At 41.5% G+C, this 23,079-nt stretch overlaps 1 long non-coding RNA gene across 1 annotated transcript in view; it reads left to right on the forward strand.

The window, feature by feature from the left end:
• Window positions 1–2,243: 2,243 nt before the first annotated feature.
• Window positions 2,244–23,079, forward strand: part of LOC113893272 — a 29,326-nt gene continuing 8,490 nt past the window's right edge. Inside the window, exons 1-2 of the long non-coding RNA XR_003511268.1 lie at window positions 2,244–2,686; window positions 15,918–16,047. This is a non-coding gene — a long non-coding RNA (uncharacterized LOC113893272). The remainder of the gene's footprint in view (window positions 2,687–15,917; window positions 16,048–23,079) is intronic.

Here is a 23,079-nt window from a genome sequence, read left to right on the forward strand (position 1 = left end):
GAGCACTGAAGAATTGATGCTTTTTAACTGTGGTGTTGGAGAAGACTCTTGAGAGTCCCTTGGACCACAAGGAGATGCAACCAGTCCATTGTGAAGGAGATCAGCCCTAGGATTTCTTTGGAAGAAGTGATGCTAAAGCTGAAACTTCGCATGAGGTACTTTGGCCACCTCATGCGAAGAGCTGATTCATTGGAAAAGACTCTGTTGCTGGAAGGGATTGGGGGCAGGAGGAGAAGGGGACGACAGAGGATGAGATGGCTGGATGGCATCACCGACTCAATGTTCATGAGTCTGAGTGAACTCTGGGAGTTGGTGATGGACAGGGAGGCCTGGCGTGCTGCGATTCATGGGGTCGTAAAGAGTCGGACATGACTGAGCGACTGAACTGAACTGTGACAACTAGCCCCATTGTATTATTCAGATTACAATTCTTTGAAAATCCGCAGTCCTCTGATGACAGCAATGTGGGTGTGGGTGGGTGGGGTGGGTGGGTGGGAGGCAGGTCTTAGGGTTGGATAGAGGCTTAGGTTTGGTTTCGGCATGCCTCCAGGGTAATACTGACCTAAATACTGCCACTGGAGCTTGAGGACTCATTTCTCCCAAGTGGTCACTGTGGGTTTTACCAGACAGAACAAAGACTTGTAGAAGATCCAGAAACAGTGGCTAGCTAAGGAAACGGCATTTCCCAGGGAAATGGCAGCCTCTGAACTGCCATCATTATAAAGCACTTTAGGTCCTTCAGAGATGTTTTCATCTCATTTCTCAGTACTTCCCATTTCTCTTTCACTTAGATGGTTTTTCCTCCTTCACTACATCTGTCTTCCTTTCTTCTTGATCTTCCTCTTTCCTTCATTGCTACCCTTCTCCTTTCCTGCCTTCTTCCTCTTCTATGATTTTTCCTATGTGCTGAATCTGTTACTAACAACTAGGTCACTAGCCTCCAAAGAGAAGAGACAATATTTAACAAATAAAAACACACAATGCCCAGATAAATTTGACTTTCAGGTAAACTTATACTGAAAAAAATTATCTGTGGTTTTCTGAAATTCAAATTTACTTGGGTGTCTGAGAATACATTGGCAGCCCTGGGTGCACGCTAAGTCACCTCAGTCCTGTCTGAGTCTTTGTGACCCCACGGACTGGTGGGGTCCTCTGTCCTTGTCCTGGATTCTCCAGGCAAGGATACTGGAGTGGGTGACTATTTCCTCCTCCAGGGACTGGCAGCCCTACCGCCAACTAACTGTAGCTCAGTGTTGGCCACGAATAATGTTTGTCCTGCAAGTTGGTGGCTTTTAGAAATGGAAAGATGTCCCATATCAGCTCTGCGGTAAACTTCGTAACTCTATTATTACTTTTAAAGGGTGAGGGACCAATACGTCCTGAACCCTGCAGACAGCAGTGTCTCATCTCTTGCTTTTTTATCCTGCCTACATCTTCAAAGGGTTTTTCTTTGAAGGCAGCTGGTCTCCTTAGGGCATCCTCAAGCCTGGGTAACCCAGAGGCTGGAGAAGGCTGTAGCTCAGACAACAAAGGGTCCCAAGCGGTCAAATTTCAACAGGAATGTCAGGCCTCTGTGAGGAGAAAGGTTACTTCTGCAGGGGTGTGGGGGAAGGGTGGATTACAATACTTTTCTTTCAGTTGTCACATCTTTGCCTCTAACTTGCTCTGTCTTCACAGTGACTGAGAAAGGATGGTGCGGGGGCTGGGGGCAGGGGTGGGGTGGGGGGAGGGGGAATACTCTGCTTTTCTTGTGCTCCTTTGGCTCTACTTGGGAGTGAAGCTTACATGAAAAGGAGTGATGGCCAAGGCTCCCCAGATGACACTGAGGTCAGTCACCGCTGACAGGTAGTACCTAGTTAATATCTGACCTCCAAGCTGGAGAGCCTTCCAGTCTGCTGGTGTCTAAACAAACGCAGCAAGCGTCTAAAGGTCACGAGATTGCAGCAGTCAGCAGGGCCTGGCCTTTTGAAAGGTGTGGTCCTCTCCCTTCCAGGCTGAAAACATTTCTCAATGACCCCAGAAGCTGGTAGGCTCCCAAGCCCAGGGAGCACTGCTCCCTTCCCCAAGGCACTGATAGGGCCTGCAGCCATGCACTACCATTTCTGAGCCCTGCAGTCCAGGCCAGGCTTTCTGCTCTCCCTGCTGGAGGCCCGCCATCCTTATTGAGTGTATTTCCAAGAAAGCAGTTGACAGGCTTGGCAGTGCTATTCCTGGAAATGTTCAATAGGCCATCTTCTGGCAGGGCCGCCGCTGACGGATGGGTTGGTCGGGGAGACCACGTGCTCAGCACCATCGCCACCCCCGCCTATTCCCAGGTGCCTCCAAGCAGCAGCCGTCCCCAAATACCTCGGGCTGTTAGCTGGCGGGGGCTGTGGGACTCTGTGGAACTTGCTTCCTCCCCGGCAGGGCGGCTGCCAGCGGGCTTGCTGCTAAATGAAGACAGGCGCCCTGTGACTATAAATTATAACACACATCAGCTCCAGCCGATGCACTGTATGTCCTGCAGGCAACTCCGCAGGGGACGCTTGGCCACTGCCAAAGGGCATTCTGGACAGTGGCTCTTATGGCAGCCGCAGGACAGAGGCCAAGCCTGCCGCTGGGCAGAGGAGCTCTGGCAGATCCCAGAAGTTGGAGTTTCCTTCTGATGCGGACCATGGCTTCTCTGCATGATTGCATTTGGCACCAGGTACTTCTTTGTGGGGGCTGTTTGTGCCCCGCCAGAGGTTGAGCAGCATCCTTAACCTGCAACCACTGAGGGCCAGTAGCACCTACACCACGCCGCCCTCCACCAGTTGTGACAAAACATACCTCCAGAAGTTGTCACATGTCCCCTGAAAGGCAAAGCTGCTCTTGGTTGAGTACTACTGGTACAGAGGAAAGGAGATGGGGGCCTTCTGAGGGTGATGCCAGACTCGCGGAATGTGGTCTCCACTTGAGCTGTGTGCTGCCAGGCATGTCACAGAAACTTGAGCCTCAGTTTTCTTATCTCTAAAATGGAAAGATAGAGAAGGGCAAACCAAGGGTATGTGGAAATAACAGTTGAATTAATGCATGGTGGGTACTTTGAGAGGTATTCAAGCACCACAGAAAACACTGCAGCAGTAGACTATTTGATGCTTGAATCCTTCCCTACCTCAAAGGGTCTGGTTCCATTTGAAAGAGGAAAAAAATAGCTGGATATTTGTAAAATTTCACAAAATCTCTTAAATTAAAACGAATGCTTTAGAAAGATTTTCTCTTCATTCTTTTTTTTCTTCTTAATTCAAACAAGATTAAGCATGCTATGACTGCGTGAGGTTAATGAACGTGATTTTTTTCTTATCTTCCTTGAAAGAGGTTTTGTATCTTTCTTTTTAAATGAACACCCTAGAAATGGTATCCCTTCGGTGAAAGAACAGAAAGTAAGAATGGGAGGGTCCCTCTATCTGTTTTTCATAAAATTTGTATCTTTTTCTTTATAATTTATAGCAAAAACCCGTCAATGAAACCCCAGAGTCCTATAGAAAGGCACTGTTGCTTTAAATGAGGCTTGCTGTTATATAATTCTCTGGCTGACTTCATCCAGCCAGCTTTCAAGGAACTGTAAAGAAATCTTTAAAGGCTAATATTTCTCTTATTCACACTGGCAGAAAAACACAAAGGAAATGGGTAACCTGAGCCACTTCAATGGTAAGAAATGAAGAGCCGAGTCCTTGAGGACAGAGCCACAGTTGGCCCCACCCCAACGAAGTCTCAGGGTCCTTGTCAAGCTCCAGGCAACCATGGCCCTTCCTTTGTGGCTGTGTTCACTGGAAGATCCAAGGCCACATTTGCTTTGGGAAACAAGACACTGTGATTAACCAAAGAAAACAAAAACAGCTTCTTTTCTATAATGGGCCCATCGAAGGGCTTTTCTAGGAAAACCCTCATCAAGCTGTTCCTTCTATTTTCTTAAAGGCTAACAGCCAAGGGAGGGGGTTGGAGGGGTGTGTGAGGAGGTATCCATGGAAGTTTATTCCCAAATAGTTCCCTCTGAGAAAAAGACTTCATTGTGCTAACTAGTTTGAAGTGCTGAGCACCGGCTAACAGCAGGGGCCCTGTGGAAAAAAGCGTCTCCTCTTTCTAAGGCATCACGTTTCCTGCACGGACTCAGGGACTCACTTGCTCCTACAAAATCATTCTGACCAGATGAAGTTCCCACAGGGGATCTGGGGGAGTGAGTGTCTCTGAACCAAACTAATGGAGTGTCAGAAAAGGCGGCCAGGCGGCACTGTTGTAAAACTAATTCTCACAAGCTTACCTCGCCAGAAGCAAACACTAATTCTAGTACAGTCATTCCCCCTTATCTGTGGGGGATGCATTCCAAGCTCCCTCAAGGGATGACTGAAAACACGGATAATACTATATATGTATGTGTGTGAGGGGCTTCCCTGAAAGCTCAGTTGGTAAAGAATCCGCCTGCAATGCAGGAGAACTCAGTTCAATTTCTGGGTCAGGATGATCTGCTGGAGAAGGGATAGGCTACCCACTCCAGTATTCTTGGGCTTCCCTTGTGGCTCAGCTGATAAAGAATCAACGTGCAATATGGGAGACCTGGGTTTGATCCCTGGGTTGGGAAGATCCCCTGGAGAAGCGAACAGCTACCCACTCCAGTATTCTGGCCTGGAGATTTCCATGGACTGTATAGTCCATGGGGTTGCAAAGAGTAGGACACAACTGAGCAACTTTAAAAAAAAGGAGTGTGTGTGTGTGAGCTTAGCGGTGTCCAACTGTTTTGTGACCCCATGGATTGTAGCCTACCAGGTCCTCTGTCCATGGAATTCTCCAGGCAAGAATACTGGCGTGGGTTTCCATTTCCTACTCCAGGGGATCTTCCCAGCCCAGAGATTGAACCCACATCTCTTGTGTCTCAGGCATTGTCAGGTGGATTCTTTACCACTGTGCTATTTGGAAAGCCCCAGATACGTATACAAGATAATATGCTTTTCCTATACATAAATACTTGTGAGAAAGTTTTGTTTATGAAATATTAAGCCGAGTTAGAGAATATCCCAATTGCCAGCATCACTACTCTTGTGCTTTGGGGTCCTTATTAAAGAAAATAAAAGTTACTTGAACACAAGCACTGTGATCGATGACAGTTGATCTAATAACCAAGACACCTTCTAAATAACTAACAGGTGAGACGCACCGGACAAAGGGATGACTCACATACCAGGCAGGACAGAGCTGGAAGATGCAGCATTTCATCATGTGACCCAAAATGATGTGCAATTTAAAGCTTATGAACTGTCTATTTCTGAGGTTTTCCATTTAACATGTTCAGACTGATGTTGACTGTCGGTAACTGAAGCAATGGAAAACAAACCCGTGGATAAGGGAGGCTACTGTGCTAGATAAATATAGGCAGGACTGGGACTAGAGTGAGGACGGTGAGGCATCACTTCTAGAGTAAAACTTAAGAATATCAAATAAACCCACCCATCAGATAAGTAACATTTTAATGCAATATTCTTATGAAATCAAAATCAATGTCAAAAGTTGATGATGTCAATGTCAAAATCAATGTCAAATATAAACCAACTATAAACCAAATCAATGTCAAAATCAATGTCAAAAAAGATGATGAACAAAACATTAGGAGTCAGAGACACAAAGCAGCCCAAGGCTATGTGGCTTTCAACATATTCCCAGCCCCTCAGGTTCTCATTTGTAAAGTGGGGCCTTACCTATCTCATAGGGGTTGTTAAGACCAAATAAGTTCTTGTTTGCAAGAGCATTTGATAAACTGTAACTTAAGGGGTCCTTGAAATGTATAACAGAAAGTATAATAATAATAACTGGAAATCATTGTAGAAGGAGATATACTTGGAGAAGGAAGGAGATAAAAGGCAGGAGAGAGGAAAGGGGTGGAGGGATGGGGCAGGCTGGGAAGTGGGCAGAGCCCAGATCTCAGATGCTGACCTGAATTCAACTCTCTTCTCAGTTGTTTATAGTCTGTAGAACTTTGGCCCATTTTGCAACCTCCCTGAGACTCAGTTTTCTCATTCTTAAAATGGGGACAATAATGGATTGACTATGTGAAGTAATGTGTGGACAACACCCAGTATGGTCTGGTACACACTAGGTATTAACCCTTTTCACCACACACACACACACACACACATCTCCCTGCATACTTACACCCATACCCCAAATTTCTCCTGTGAAAAGAATGAGTAAGAAGGAGAGAAACAGGAGAGGCAGGAAGAATATAAACCAAGATTGGAAGAGGTAAGAGAAGAGAATAGGAAGGAAAAAGAGAGAGAGAGGAAAGGAAGTAGGAAGGAAAGAAAGAAAAGAAAGTAGGGACTCAGTCCTGTCCTAAGCTGAGAGCTCTTAGAGGGAAGTCAGTTCAAGCTTCTTAGGAAACACTCAAGGAAAGAATTAAGCTCAATAATATTTAAGAGTTATCTGTGATGACACACACAGCTCTGATTCATGTGCTTACCTGATGAAGAATATTCTAAAACATACCTTCACTTATATATCCATTCTCTCAAGGGTGGACACTTAAATTATTTAAAGGAGCTTCGATTGTATCGGCAATAGTTCATTTTTTAAGTTGGGTGGAAGGTATGGAGAAGTTCAATCTAGTGGTCTCTTTTTTTCTGTATCTATTTGAGCTCATCTAGAACTCCTACTGATTCAGCCAACTTTCTAGACCTTGCCCTTCAGTTCAGAGGCAGGCAGGACTTCTAGGCTGGATGAAATCCATCTACTTGAAGACTTGGAGTACAGTGGGCATGTTGCAGGTGTCTGCCCCGCAGCCACTTTGTCCCGTAGTGGGGACAGTGCCCATAGTTGCTCTGCCCATCCCATGGGAATGGAGGTCAAGCCACATTGATTGAAATACAGCTAGCAGGCCTGCAGCTTCCGAGGCAGACCCCACTACCTGAGATCTTGTCCTGCCTGGAAGCTCCAAGGCCAGGCCCCACAGGCAGCTCCAGACCCAGAGCTGGGATTTCGTGGAAGCCTTGGATGAGAGATGCTTCAGGGAAAATAGTTTTCTCCATTAACAGCTGAGCTCCTCTGAATCCAATCTCTGTTCCTTTTATAATGGAACAAAGCGAGGAAATGCTGTAAGCTTGGGGGGATGACAGTCGCAGTTGATCCCCTGGAAGCTGGTCTGTGCATTTCCTTCCTAAGGAACTGGAGAAATAAGAAGTGCCAAGAATCCAAAAGAATAAATATTCTGAAACAGTTCCTGCTTGCCTTTGGGATGTCCTGCTCTTTCCCTCCTCTCCTCCAGTAGATTTGTCTCTTAAAGACTGTTTACTTTGGCTACACTCAAAATTGGTCTGCATTCCCCAGCATCCACCTGCTCTGTGGGGTGATTATCTTCCTTTGGGCAGCTATGAGGGCTGAGTTCTAGTCTCCAACAGACAGCCTGTTACATGGACAATCCACTAAACCATGTCTTGGGGCTAGGATTTAGGGCAGGGACTAGAATGAGGCAAATGAGGTTTCCCTTGGACATAAAGGTTAAGGGGGCACCAAAAACTCAGAAATTGAGACAAGTAATATTTTAATGAAATATTAAAAAAAATTAATTTGAAAAATCCATGATGAACAAAATATCAATATTTCAAATAAAGACAGAGTCTATGCAGAATAGAATAAACAATAGAGTTTTACAGCCAAGCAAAAGCTTAGAGTTCATCACCATTAAACCAGTCTTATGAGAAATGTTAAAGGGAGTTCACTGAGTAGAAAAGAAAAGCCCACAACTGTCTTAGAAATAAGACAATTACAAAAGTTAGTCTTTTACAGGTAAAAGAAAACAATAGTTAAGGTAGTGGATCAACCACTTATAAAACTATTAGGAAGGTTAAAGAAAAAAAAGTAGTAAAATTATCTATATCTACAGTAAGTTAACAAAGATACAAAATTGAAACTTATAAAATACTATGTAAAAAACAAAATGTGGTGGGGGGTTAAAAGTTAAAATACCTGGCTGTTATAATGCATTCAAGCGTAGGAGATTGTCAACTTAAAAAAATACACCCCCACCCCACCCCCCACACACTCCTACCTCTTGGTAACCATAAACCGAAAACCTAAAATAGATACACAAAAAGGAAAGTGAAAGGAATCAAAACATAATACTAGTCATCAAACCACAAGGGAAGAGAGCAAGAGAAGAAACAAAGAACTACAAACAAACAAAAAAAATCAGAAAACAAAATGGCTACAAGTACATACCTATAGATAACTACTTTAAATGTAAATAGACTAAATGTTCCAATTAAAAGACACAGAGTAGCTGAATGGTTAAAAAAAAAAAACAAAAAACCAAGATCCATTTATATGCTGCTTAAGAAAGACTCACTTCAGATTTAAAGACACACACAGATTAAAGTGTGGGGATGGAAAAAGATATCCCATAAAAATGGAAATGAAAAGAAAGCTGGGGTAGCAATACTTACATCAGATCAAACGGATTTTTAAACAACAGCTCTAAAAAGAGACCAAAAAAGGGATTGTATAATGATAAAGGGATCAATCCAACAAGAAGATATAACACTTATAAACATATGTGCACCCAACATAAGAATACCCAAATACATAGAACAAATATTAACAGATATAAAGGGAGAAAGTAATAATAAAACAACAATAGTAGGGGACTTTAACATTCTACTTACATCAACCGACAGGTCATCCAGACAGAAAATGAACAAGGAAACATTGGCCTAGGGGACACATTAGACCAGGTGAACTTAATATATATGGAACATTTCATCCAAAAGCAGCAGAATACACATTCTTATCAAGTGCATGCAGAACACTCTCAAGAACAGATCCATGCTAGGCCACAGAACAAGTTTCTATAAATTTAAGAAGACTGAAATCATATAATCTTTTCTGACCACAGTGGCATGAGACTAGAAATTAACTACCAGTTAAAAACTGGAAAAAAAAAAAAAAACCATGAACACATGTAGTCTAAAGCATATAGTACTAAAAACCCAATGGCTCATTGAAGAAATCAGAACGAATCAAAAAATACCTTGAGACAATGGGAAATACATAACAAAATCTGTGGGACACAGCAAAAAGAGTTATAAGAGGGAAATTTATAGTGATACAGGCCTACCTCATGAAACAAACAAAAAAAAAAAACTCAAACAACCTAACCTTACATCAAAAGGAACAAGAACAAGAAAAAAGAAACCTACGTTATTAGAAGGAGAGAAATAATAAAGGTCAGAGCAGAAAAAAATGAAATAGAGACCAAAAAAAAAACTTAAAAATATCAATGAAACTAAGAGCTGATTCTTTGAAATGATACAGAAAATGGACAAACCTCAGCCAGACTTACTAAAAAGAGAAAGAGAGAGAGCCCAACCAATAAAATCAGCGAGAAAGAAAAAGTTAACAACTGATATCACACAAACACAGAGGATCATAAGAAGTCACTATTACTCTGAACAATTATGTGCCAACAAATTGGACAACCTAGAAGAAATGGATAAATTCCTAGAAATATATAATCCTCCAAGACTGAATCAGAAATAAAACATCAAACCAGACCAATTACCAGTAATGTGATGGAACCAGTAATAAAGAAAAGTCCAACATCAGATGGCTTCACAAGTGAATTCTACTAAATATTTAAAGAACAGTGAACACTTATCCTTCTCAAAATATTCCAAAAAACTGAAGAGCAAGAAATGCTTCCAAACTGATTGTGCAAGACCAGCATCACCCTGAATCGAAAATCAGACTAAGGCACCACAAAAAAGAAAATTACAGGCCAATATCACTGATGAATATGAAAGCAGAAATTCTCAACAAAATATTCACAAACAGGAATCAGTTAAAAGAATCATATACCATAATCAAGTGGGATTTATCCCAGGGACTCAAGGATGGCTCAATGTCTACACATCAATTAATATGATATACCACATTAACACTCTGGCCACCTGATGCAAAGAGCTGACTCATTGGAAAAGACCCTGATGCTGGGAAAGATTGAGGGCAGGAGGGCAGGAGGAGAAGGGGACGACAGAGGATGAGATGGTTGGATGGCGTCACCGACTCATGGACGTGGGTTTGGGTGGACTCCGGGAGTTGGTGATGGACAGGGAGGCCTGGCGTGCTGCAGTTCATGGGGTTGCAAAGAGTCGGACATGATTGAGCGACTGAACTAAACTGAACCGAACCACGTTAACAAAATGAAAGATAAAAGTTATATGGTCACCTCAATAGATCTAGAAAAAGGGTTTGATAAAAACTCTTAACAAAGTGTGTTTAGAGGGAACATACCTCAATAAAGATCCTATATGACAAATCCATGCCATTATTATACTCAATGGTGAAAAACTGAAACATTTCCTTTAAGATCAGGGAAAAGATAAGGATACCCACTCTAACCACTTTTATTCAAATTAGTATCAGAAGTTCCAGCCACAAAAATCAGAGAAAAAATAAACAAAAGGAATCTGATTTAAGTAAAACTGTTACTGTTTGAAGATGACATTATACTTTATATAGAAAAACATAAAAACTCCACCAAAAAACTATTAGAACTAATCAATCCAGTAAAGTTGCAGGATATAAAATTAATATACAGAAATCCATGGCATTTCTATACATTAATAATGAACTATCAGAAAGAGAAGTTAATAAAGCAATTCCACTTATAACACATTCAAAAGAATAAGACACATAGTAGTAAATCTAACTATGAATAATCTGTGAATAGCACAGTGAGTAACCTGTGTTCTGAAAAGTGTAAGACACTGATGAAAGAAATTGAAGATGACAGAGACAAATGGAAAGATATACATTGCTCACAGGTTGAAATAATTAATACTGCATACCACCCAAGGCAATCTACAGATTTAATGCAATCCCTATCAAACTACCAACGGCATTTTTCACAGAACTAAAATAGCCAAAACAATGTTGAGAAAGAAGAACAAAGCTGGAAGTTATTTGCTCATGATTTCATACTACAAGTCTATAGTATGGTATTGGCACCAAAAAGAAACATATATCAATGAAGCAGAATTGATGTTCGAGAAATAAACCCATGCTAATATGGTCAATTAATATATGACAAAGGAGGCAAATATATACAAAGTTGAAGACAATCTCCTCAATACATGATACCAGGAAAACTGGAAAGCTCATGCAAAAGAATGAAACTGGACCACTTTCTCATACCATGTAAGAAAATAAACTCAAAATAGATTAAAGACTTGAATTTAGGACCCGAAACCATAAAAATTCTAAAAGGAAACATAAGCAGCACACTCTGACACTGGTCATAGCAATATTTTGGGGGGTCTGTCTCCTTAGGCAAAGAAAACAAAAGAAAACAAATGGGATGACATCAAACTAAAAAGCTTTCACACTGCAAAGGAAATCGTCACCGTCAACAAACAAAAGGCAGCCTATTGAAGGGGAGGAAATATTTGCAAATGACATCCAGTAAGGGATTAAGACGGAGAAGGCAATGGCACCCCACTCCAGTACTCTTGCCTGGAAAATCCCATGGGCAGAGGAGCCTGGTGGGGCGCAGTCCATGGGGTCGCTAAGAGTCAGACACGACTGAGCGACTTCACTTTCACTTTTCACTTTCGTGCATTGGAGAAGGAAATGGCAACCCACTCCAGTGTTCTTGCCTGGAGAATCCCAGGGACTGGGGAGCCTGGTGGGCTGCCATGTCTGGGGTCACACAGAGTCGGACACGACTGAAGCGACTTAGCAGCAGCAGCAGCAGCAGCAGCAAGGAATTAAGATCCAAAATACATAAAGACTCATGAAACTTAATATAAAAAGCAGAATCTGATTTTAAAAAGGGCAGAGGACCTGAATAGACATTTTTCCAAAGAAGACATACAAGTGGCCAACAGACACATGAAAAGATGTTCAGTGTTATTCACCATCAGAGAAATATTCATCAAAAGCATAATGAAATGTCACCTTACAGCTACCAGAATGGTTACTATCAAAAAGACAACAATGAGTGTCAATAATGATGTGGAGAAATGAGAACTCTCATGTACTATCAGTAGGACAGTCACTGATACAGTCACTGTGGAAAATGGCATGGAGTTTCCTCAAAAAATTTAAAAAAGAACTACCATAGGATGCAGCAATTTCATTCTGGGTATTTTTCCAAAGAAAACAAAAACACTAATTTGGAAATGTATATACTTCTATATATATAGAATATATATATAGCATATATAGAATGTTCATCACAGCATTATTTACAAAAGCAAAGATATGAAAACAACCCAAGTTTCCATCAATAGATGAATGGATAGAAAAGTTGTGGTATATGTACATGGTGGAATATTATTCAGCTGTAAAAAAGAATAATTTGCCATTTGTCCACAACAAGGATGAATCTAGAGGAAATTATACTGAGTGAAATAAATCAGACAAAGAAAAGCAATTACCATATGATATCAACTACATGTGGAATGTAAAAAACAAATGGACAAACAAAATGAAAACAGACTCATAAAAACAAGAACAAATGGGTGGTTGTCAGAAGGGTGGAGGGTTCAGGGTGGGCCAAATAAGTGAGGGAATTAATGGGTACAAACTCCCAGTTACAAAATGAATAAGTTGGGAATGTAATACACAGCATAAAAATATGGTCAATAATACTGTAATAACTTTATGTGGGGATGGACGGTTGGTGGATTTCTGTTGGTGATCATTTTGTAATGTATTTAAACGTCAAATTACTTCGTTGCCTACCCCAAACTAACACTGCATATCACCTGTATCACTAAAAATTAAATACAAATTTAAAAATAAAATGCAGGTAATCTAGCTATAGAACCTACCTCCTTAGCAACTATTCTCTAATGATAATAGATATAGATATAATCATATAATGATATAGATATAATGATATAGATATATCTATAATCATATAGATAATGATTCTCTAATGATAATGATAATGCCCTTGTACACATTGCTATATTTAAAATGGATAACCAACAATGACCTAATGCATAGCATGGGGGAAAAAAAGAATATAGTTGTATGTTCAGTAGTGTGGATGTATAAAAAGAAGAATAAAACACTATCCCTGTCTCAAAAAAAAAAAAAAATTATGTCTTCTACTTAACAAAGTTTCCATTAAATATAATTTTAAATACAACAGTTTAAAAAATCAAAATTGATGCAGAAAATCCATGATGAACAAAATATCAATATTTCAAATAAAGACAGGCCCATGCAGAAGCTCCTGAGTTGAATGCAAACTGGGAAGCTCTAGGATCAGCCTTTCCTTTGTGAATCCTGCCATCAACATGGCTGGTCAGGGAAGAAAATGCTCCCTCATCCAGGGTCCAATTTCTACCAACTAAAGCAACACACAACCGCAGCCCATTGACCTAGGCACAGCTTCAGGCCTCTCCTCCCTCCAAGCCACTCAGCGTCCTGCCCCTCCTCCTCTAGGACAATTCATCCTTCTCCAATCATGGATCTATATACATGCTTAATCATATATGGTACATACCATGCACAAACATGCATTAACTATTTATTTACTCCAGAGGTCCCCAGTGGATTGCTGGAATCCAATTTTATTTAACTCAACTTATTATTGTTGTTGTTGTTTTTCTCAACCAACTACTTGCCAACATTTAAAAATGGGGAAGTGAAGTGAAGTGAAGTGAAGCCACTCAGTCGTGTCCAACTCTTTGCGACCCCATGGACTATAGCCTATCAGGCTCCTCCGTCCATGGGATTTTCCAGGCAAGAGTGCTGGAGTGGATTGCCATTTCCTTCTCCAGAGGATCTTCCCAACCCAGGAATAGAACCTGGGTCTCCCACATTGCAGGCAGATGCTTTACCATCTGAGCCACCAAAAATGGGGAGCTCTTCACCAAAAAAATCAAAATTTCTAGCCCTTCTTTAAAAATAAAAATTTTCAGCTTGGCTTGAAAAATCTAAATGTTTGGAAACTGATAACACAAACAACAACAATAATAATTTCTTTTATTGAGAATATACTAAATGCTGAGCACAATACTCAAGTAGTACTTTATATCAATATGTCTTTTTTCTGTTTTAACTGCCAAAGCAATTCTGTATTTACTATTTGCATTTAACAGATGAATCTGAAGCTCAGAACACTTAAATAACTTGTCCCAAATCACTTAGCTAATAAGAAGCTTGACCAGATTCAAACCAAAGGAATTGACTCTCAAGCGTGAGCTCTTATTCTTCGGTATCTTCCATCATCCTGCGGCAAAAAATTACTGTTTTTCAAAAGGGTTCCAAGAAGCCTAAAAGGCCCTGGGTGTGTATTAGGGGAGGTGGGGAGTGTCCCCACTCCCACCAGGAGGCTGATTCAGCTCCCAGGGCCCCTGTTTCTTTTATCAGAACAGTTCTTTTTTTTTTTTTTTAACTATTTTATATACTGGTGTCCTGCTCAAGAATTCCTTTTGGAAAAGGAATTACTCAGAAAACAAAAACAAAGCCCCAAACCCAAATGACCTTTTTATCTCTTGTTCACACACTATGGTTTTCTGGATCAGCAGGAAATCTTCTCCTGTTCCCAACATACCAGATAGCTCTCCATATTATCACAACACTCTGGTTCTGCCTTTGTGCACTTGGGTGCTGGTTGGGCCACTTTTTAAAACTGGTGAAAGGCCAGGCATCCAGAGACGTAGGAGCCATGGACCTTTGTCACAGACCTGCTGTGGGCAGAGAGAGGCAGTCTGAAACTGTGCTGAGGCCAACACAGGGTGGACAAGGATGATGGGGTAAGGGGAGCAGGAGCTAAAATCCACAGAGACCAGTAGAGAGGCTGTCCCTTTGCTTCTCTGAATCGCAGCCTGTCATAGCTATCTGTGAATCAAGGGTATTCTTTATGGAATGTCAGAAGTAGCCTCAAAGACTGTATAGGGTACTGAAAAAAGCCCAGGAAGGAAGGAGCCAGAGCTGAGCTCAGTCACTGCGCAGCACTTTACAACCTTGGACACGTATCACACATGCATCACTTGCTTCTTTCTATGTACCTTGCCCAAAAGTCCTAGGGACATATGGTGACCACTTGAAAAAGTGTAGTGACATGAGAATGGGCATTGTGTTTAAATCACATGTATATGATCTGATCAAGAACACTGAGAAACAGTGGGAGCTTCCAGTCCCTTTCTGAAGACAAGATGCTGGATGTGCCAATGTGATTTCAGCCTTGGATTCAAGGGCCATCCACTTATCAATCACTCCTAAATCTATAACCCATTCAGATTTCTCTCCTGAGATTCCAACCCATGGTTCATCTTCTGTATTGAACAGCTCCATGTGGATGTCCTGCAGACTTCCCCAGCAACTTCTAGTACTTCAGTGGTCTGGTGGTTAAGATTCCGCACTCCCAATGCACAGGCACAGGTGCAATCCCTGGCCGGGTAAGATCCCACATGATGCACGGCACAGCCAAAAAAAGAAAAACCTCCTTCCCCTCACAATTCCCAAAATGGAACTCACCCACCTCTCTCTGAAACCTGCTCCTTCAGCACTGCTCTAACTCTGTGCATTGGGGAACTCCATGCACAGCTCCCAGAAACCTAGGAGCCATCCTGGACTGCTTCCCTGTTCCATGTCTCATGTTTAATCAATGTCAGGGTTCTGTGGGTTCAATCCACTCCTTAAAAATCACTAATGAAAAAGTGTATGGAAAACATTTCCATCAGATATGCAAGTTAGACTGTGCTGTAACAATATCAAGAACTGACTATCAACACCTTGGCAATTTGATAATTTCTCTGTTCCCTAGAAGTCCACATATTTGGGGGTTTGTTTACAGAAGCTGTGAAACAAAATCTCTTGCTATGCCTCTGAGAACTTTCTAAGTTTCTCTTAATTTCTTCTTGCCAGACTGACACGCCTTCAAATCCTTGTTTTAGGTCCCCTGTATTTTGCCGTGACCTTCCACATCCTCCACTCATCAGTGGCCCTGGTGTTGAAATCTTCTTCTACTGACAATACCTGAAAAAAATCTGTTACTAAAAGTGTATCCATGCCTGATGTCAAGAGGTAGGAAAAGCATGGGGTTTTTATTTTCCATGTTTAATCAACATTTTAACTTCCTTATTTCCAAAGTTTCCAAACTCTGGGCAACTGGTCAATCTACTTTAATTATTGTACTTCCCTGTACATCTTCTCTCATTTTCAAACATAGGTAGATGATTCAAAATGGGTAAGACTCTCCCTGGTCTCTCCACTGCAGAAAGTGCAAACACCTTCATTCAAGCCTTAACTCTACCATTTACAAGCTTATGTCCTTGGACCAACTACCAAACCTCTCTGAACTTCACCTTTCTCCTCTGCAAAGCAAGAATGACTCCAACCTCACATCTCATTCTCTGCCTTGGGCATGGGAGGCACTGCATAAATGTTGAAAGCCTTCCCAAACAGTTCTGCTATTAATCAGATCACACAAGAGTCTCTATGGAATCTCAGCAGATTGAAACCATTTTCTAGGATAATGACTCTCCACTGTTAGTAAGAACAGTTGCCAGCCAGTCTCAATGGCTACACTCACTCAAGCAGCTAAAACTTTCAAGACTCCTCTCCGATAATAGGACTGTTTGCTTCCTTCCCTGCAAAGTAGTATGCACCACACTCTGCTCATCCTCATGGCTTTCGGGAGGGGAAAACCTCATCTCACATAGAAAACCAAGTCACTGACCTCTTGGGACTCAGTGCAGAATTCAGCTGGAGGAACCATCCATGGAAGTAACATCATATGGAGAGGTAGGAGTGCGATGTGCAAAGTGAGGGGTCCAAAATTTTTAGAGGAAGCAAAATGTAAGAAGCTGGGGGCGTGGCTATCCTAGCTTGGCAGTTGGACACTGTATAGATTTCCCCAAACTGATTCCTGACCTTTTGCCCAGTACCTGTGCTCCATGGAGATGTTTCACAGCTAGTACCTCCTTTTATCTTTTCAATCATCCTGGGAAGTTGGCAAATATTATTATGCCAATTTTTTTCAGAAGAAGAACTGAGGAGCGAGTGCCCAGATCACATGAACTAACACAGAATGGAGCTGGGACTTAACGTGGGGCTTCAGATTCTAACACCTTTCTACCACATTCCCTGCCTCTCGTATAGCTGGGGAAGAGGAAGATTCAAACAATTTCCAGGGGAACATAAGCTCAGTGTCACAGTGTCACAGAGGGAAAGCACCAGACTGGAGTACATATACAAGACCTGGCCTCTTTTCCCAACTGTTAACTCTTGAGATGTCAGTCTCCTTACCTCTGCAGAGAACAGGCAGCAATAAATGATTCAAAGTTCCCTCTCGTGTTTCTGTTTCCTAAATGTGTATCTTTAGTTATTTTAATGTATAACCTAGCTGCTGCTGCTAAGTTGCTTCAGTCGTGTCCGACTGTATGCAACCCCATAGATGGCAGCCCACCAGACTCCTCCATTCCTGGGATTTTCCAGGCAAGAATACTGGAGTGGGTTGCCATTTCCTTCTCCATATAACCTAGAAGAAATGCAAAAAAAAAAAAAAAAGTTGAGGTATATCACAAGTTCAGCAGCATTTATGGTATCTTTGACCTAATGTGACCACTGGGGCTGAATTTAAAAGTTGGGATGTTCATTCACAGTTTAGGCCTCATTAAACTTCAATAACCTTTATGCATCTCAGTTTTCTAAAATGAAAAACAGGGATGACAGTTGTCTACTCCTTGCTCCCTGCCATCTTGCTTTTTCCTAGCCTCCCAACACCAGGGAAGAGGAGCTGCTAATCTGATTGGTCAGCATCTGGGATCAGAGACAGAACTTTATGCAGTTGGCCCTCTGTAGCCACTGGTTTCATGTCTGCATATTCAACCAGAGTGGATCAAAAACATTTGGAAATAAATTCCAAAAATTTCCAAAAAGCAAAACTTGACTTCGCCACTTGCCAGCGATTATTTACATAGCATTTACATTGTATTAGGTATTTTTACATTGTATTAGGTATTGTAAGTAATCTAGAGATGATTTAAAGGATACAGGAGATTATATGCAAACACTACACCTTTTGACATAAGGGACTTGAGCATCTATGGATTTCGGTATCTCCAGTGTCCTGCAACCAATCCCCTGTGGATACCATGGGACAACTTGCCATCCCCAGGAGTGGTTCTGTTTCTTTTATACTATATGCAGTTGGCTGAGGAAGTGGACTCAGCCCTCTCTCTTACTGCATCCTCTGTGTTAAGTGTCTAAGAAGGTGGGTTAGTAGTCACCTTATTTTCTCTGTTCCTTTGTCATCTTTACTCCATGCATCCTCTTAGAGGGTACTAAGAGCCCAAGATTTAGATTCAGAAAGAAGTAAGAGGTTTTGATTAGACCTCAAGGCCGGTTTTCATTCCAATCCCAAAGAAAGGCAATGCCAAAGAATGTTCTAACTACTGCACAATTGCACTCATCTCACACAGTAGCAAAATAATGCTCAAAATTCTCCAAGCCAGGCTTCAGCAATACGTGAACCATGAACTTCCAGATGTTCAAGCTGGATTTAGAAAAGGCAGAGGAACCAGAGATCAAATTGCTGACATCCGTTGGGTCATCAAAAAAGCAAGAGAGTTCCAGAAAAAATCTATTTCTGCTTTATTGACTATGCCAAAGCCTTTGACTGTGTGGATCACAACTGTGGAAAATTCTGAAAGAGGTGGGAATACCAGACCACCTGACCTGCCTCCTGAGAAATCTGTATGCAGGTTAAGAAGCAACAGTTAGAATTGGACGTGGAATAACAGGCTGGTTCCAAATTGGGAAAGGAGTACATCAAGGCTGTATATTGTCACCCTGTTTATTTAACTTATAAGCAGAGTACATCATGCAAAATGCCAGGCTGGATGAAGCAAAAGTGGGAATCAAGATTGCCAGAAAATCTTGATATTGAGAAATTGATATTGATATTGAGAAATATCAATAACCTCAGATACGCAGATGACACCACCCTTATAGCAGAAAGTGAAGAGGAACTGAAGAGCCTCTTGATGAAAGTGAAAGAGGAGAGCAAAAAAGTTCGCTTAAAACTCAACATTCAGAAAATGAAGATCATGGCACCCAGTCCCGTCACTTCATGGCAAATAGATGGGGAAACAATAGAAACAGTGAGAGACTTTATTCTGGGGGGCTCCAAAATCACTGCAGGTGGTGACTGCAGCCATGAAATTAAAAGACACTTGCTCCTTGGAAGAAAAGCTATGACAAACCTAGACAGCATGTTAAAAAGCAGAGACATTACTTTCCCAACAAAGGTCTGTCTAGTCAAGGCTATGGTTTTCCCAGTAGTCATGTATGGCTGTGTAGACTATAGAGAAAGCTGAGCACTGAAGAATTGATGCTTTTGAACTGTAGTGTTTGAGAAGACTCTTGAGAGTCCCTTGGACTGCAAGGAAATCTACCCAGTCAATCCTAAAGGAAACCAGTCCTGAATATTCATTGGAAGGACTGATGCTGAAGCTGAAACTCCAAAACTTTAGCCACCTGATGGGAAGAACTGACTCATTGGAAAAGACCCTCATGCTGGGAAAGATTGGAGGCAGGGGGAGAAGGGGACGACAGAGGATGAGATGGATGGAGGCATCATTGACTCAATGGACATGAGTTTGAGCAAGTTCTGGGAGTTGGTGATGGACAGGGAAGCCTGGCGTGCTGCAGTCCATGGGGTCACAAAGAATTGGACAGGACTGAGTGACTGAATTGAACTGATACATATATACAAATCCTATATATGTATATATTTTCAAATCACCCACTTCTTTGGTACAGGGTACAGTATTCTATTATCATCCTGGGATAATCTCCCAAGGAGCCATTTTATCTGAGCACACAGTTCTACTTAATCCAGTTTCTGATGACTAGTCTCAGGGGCAACCTTATGCAATAGATATTGGCTATGACACAAGGCTTCTCTACTTAAATCAAATGTGCAAACTGAGATCCAGAAAGACAAACAGTACCTTCTCTTCTACACATGCCTGTGTATGTGGGGGTGGAATATGACGTTGGTAGTGAGGAAGCCAAATCTTTCGAAAGTCTTCATCCTCTTCTTTTTCCGAGATGATGCTGGAATTTAGATGTGCGTCAAACAAAAAAGAAGAGGGACTTTTTCTTGGAAGCTACAAAAGATCACTTCATTTTATTTTTGAGCACTGCAAAACACACATCAAACAGGACATGTGTCTAAGAAGCTCTGACATATCTATTGCCCATGATCTTTTTGTGTTAAAAGAAATGAGCCACAGAAATATAGTTGCTGCCAAAAAAATGTTGTCTGAACCTCTTTTCACTTCCTCCCTGCAAGGATGACCTGGGCTTCATCAAATCATCACCAGAAGACAAAATCTGTTGCTTTAGGGCAGACAGGCCAATGGAGGTTTGGTTGACATTGTCACCTTGATGTGGTCACAGAGGTTGATCATGCAGCTGTTGGTTAAAAATGATAATCATCTAAAGAAAGTATATAAATAGTGCCTCTACTTTCTTGGAACTAGGACTTGGCTTCCTTGGACCATCTTACCCTTCCTTCCAGCTTCAAAAAAAAGGAAACGTTAAATTTCAATTTGGTGTTTGCCTAAGGGTAGCTAAACAAGTCTCCTGATGAGGTATTTGTCTTTATTTCTGAGAAGGCAACCTATGACTCAGTTTGAGTCTAACAAAAACAAATCTACCTAAACCAGTAGGGGAAAGAGGACTTATTAACAAAGGTCAACTAGAGTAAACATCAACTCTATCTGAAAATAAGACTTTCTGTCAAAGCTACAGGAGAAATTGAAAGACATAAAGAGATTTTTGGGTTCCAAAGAAGACCTGAAGACTCCACCTATCTTGCTGGTCTTCAGACATCAGGGAGTAAAGCAGTATTTGAATGCATGCATGCTCAGTCATGTCCAACTCTTTGCAACCCCATGGTCTGTAGTCCTCCATGTTCCTCTGTCCATGGGATTCTCTAGGCAAGAATATTGGAGTGGGTTGCCATGCTCTCCTCCAGGGGATCTTCCCAACCCAGGGATGGAACCCACATCTCCAGCATTGGCATGTGGATTCTTTACCACTGAGCCACATGAGAAGTCCAATATTTGCATAGTGTCAGCAAAAGTTTCTTCTTTAGAAACTTTTGGCGGGTGATGGTGGTGAGGAGTGTCAGGAATATATGAGGGATTGTGAGGAGATCAAATGTTCTGTCCTCATGCTCCCGAAGCGGCCCTTTCTCAATCTGAACCCAGAGTGGTTAAGATGATCATAAAGAATGTTAAAAGCAGAGTCAGAAAGCAAAACAGTGAACCGCATAGTCTTACCCTGGGCTTGCAACATTAGAATCGGTCTAGAACTATTTAATATTTCCTCTTGATCCCCAAAGAGACACCAGTGCCAGAGCCAGTGTAAGAAGAAATGTATTCAAAACCTTCCTTTGGGGTGTGGTTAACTTCCTATTTTGCTCCTGGGTCCTAGAGTACATCTTATTGTTTTGCTGAGAAGGTCTGGGGGACTTCCCTGGTGGTCTAGTGGTTGAGGATTTGCCTGCCATTGCTTGACCCCTGGTGTGGGAAAGATCCCATGTGCTAAGGAGCAACTGAGTGGGTGTGCCACAAGTACTGAGCCCTGTGCCACCTGCTGAGCCGGCCATGCCACTACGGAAGCCCATGTGCCCAGAGCTTGTGTTCCATAATAAGAGAAGCCACCCAGCGAGAACCTGTGCACCGAAGTGAAAAGTAGCCCCTGCTCGCGGCAACCAGAGGGAGACCGTGCTCAGCAGTGAGGACCCAGGGCAGCCAAAAAGAAATAAATAAAAGAAGGCCTGGGAAGTCCTGCTCCAACCCCACCTTATTTGTTATTTCTGGTGAACAATCTTCAGTCATTTTATCTTTGATCTTATGTATATGTTGTGTCTTTTGGCTCTTTTGAGATATATTTGAATTATTTTTCTTTATCCTTAATTTTCATTCAACAATCTTGCACCTGATATGAATTTCTTTCTGTTTTTCCCTCTGGGATTTACTGGGTTCCTTAGATTTATGGATTGATATTACTAATCAAATTCAGCCAAAAGTTTCTTAAATATTTTTTGCTCCATTAGTTCTCTATTCTCCTGAATAACATGTGTGTTAGACTGCTTATTTTCCTATAGGTAACTGGGTCTCTGTTCTTTTTTTTCAAGGTGTTTTTTCCCCCCCTTTTCAGTTTGGTGATTTCTGTTGACTTTTCTTCAAGTTACCTGATCTTTCCTTCTGCCATCTCCAGACTCATGGCATTTACTTACCCAGTGTTTTTCCAGATAACTGTTCTTTATTCCAGATATTGCATTTTTCAGTTCTGTGATTTCCAGAACTTTCTCTTTTTCTCAGTATTTTCATATCTTTCTCCAAATCCCCATGGCTTCACAAACTTTATCAATTTTTTTGTAAATTATTTAACATACTTATAGTAGTAATTTTAAAGTCTTCATATGCTAATTTTAATATCTGCTGTGTCTGTGGGCCTCCTATTTCAGTTCTTTGTGTGTGTGTGTCTTTATTATGGATCACACTTTTCTGCTTTTTTGTGAGTCTGGTAATTGTTATTGTATACTAGACACTGTACCTGACACATTGTGGACGTTCTAAATTCTGCTATCTTCCTCTGATGAGTACTGACATTTTGTTCCAGAAGGCAGCTAAATGTCTTGTGGATAACATTACTCCTCTGCAGGCTTGTTTCTGGGTTTTGCTAGGCTAGTTACATTTTAATTTTATCCTTAGTCCTAGGCTCATAGTCCGTAGCTCAGAGTCCTGAGATATGGTCCTTATATCTAAGGCATGACACTGCTGGCAAATCACAGAAATGCAAGACATATTTATCAAACCCTTCTAATTTAGTAGTTTTTAACTTCAAACTCTGTCTCCTGAGCACCAGGCAGCTGCTGAAATCTCTGCTCAGTTCTTTCAGCCATCCAGCTGTTGTTTTCTGCTCTGTTCCTTGGAATCGTGCCCTGTGCATTTGAAGAGTCAGCCAAGCTTTTGAGATTTTGTACATAGATCAGGGGGCTCCCCACCACCATCACTCCTAACTTTCTGGGATTTC

This window comes from Bos indicus x Bos taurus, chromosome 5, assembly GCF_003369695.1.
Source record: "Bos indicus x Bos taurus breed Angus x Brahman F1 hybrid chromosome 5, Bos_hybrid_MaternalHap_v2.0, whole genome shotgun sequence".
NCBI lineage: Eukaryota > Metazoa > Chordata > Mammalia > Artiodactyla > Bovidae > Bos > Bos indicus x Bos taurus.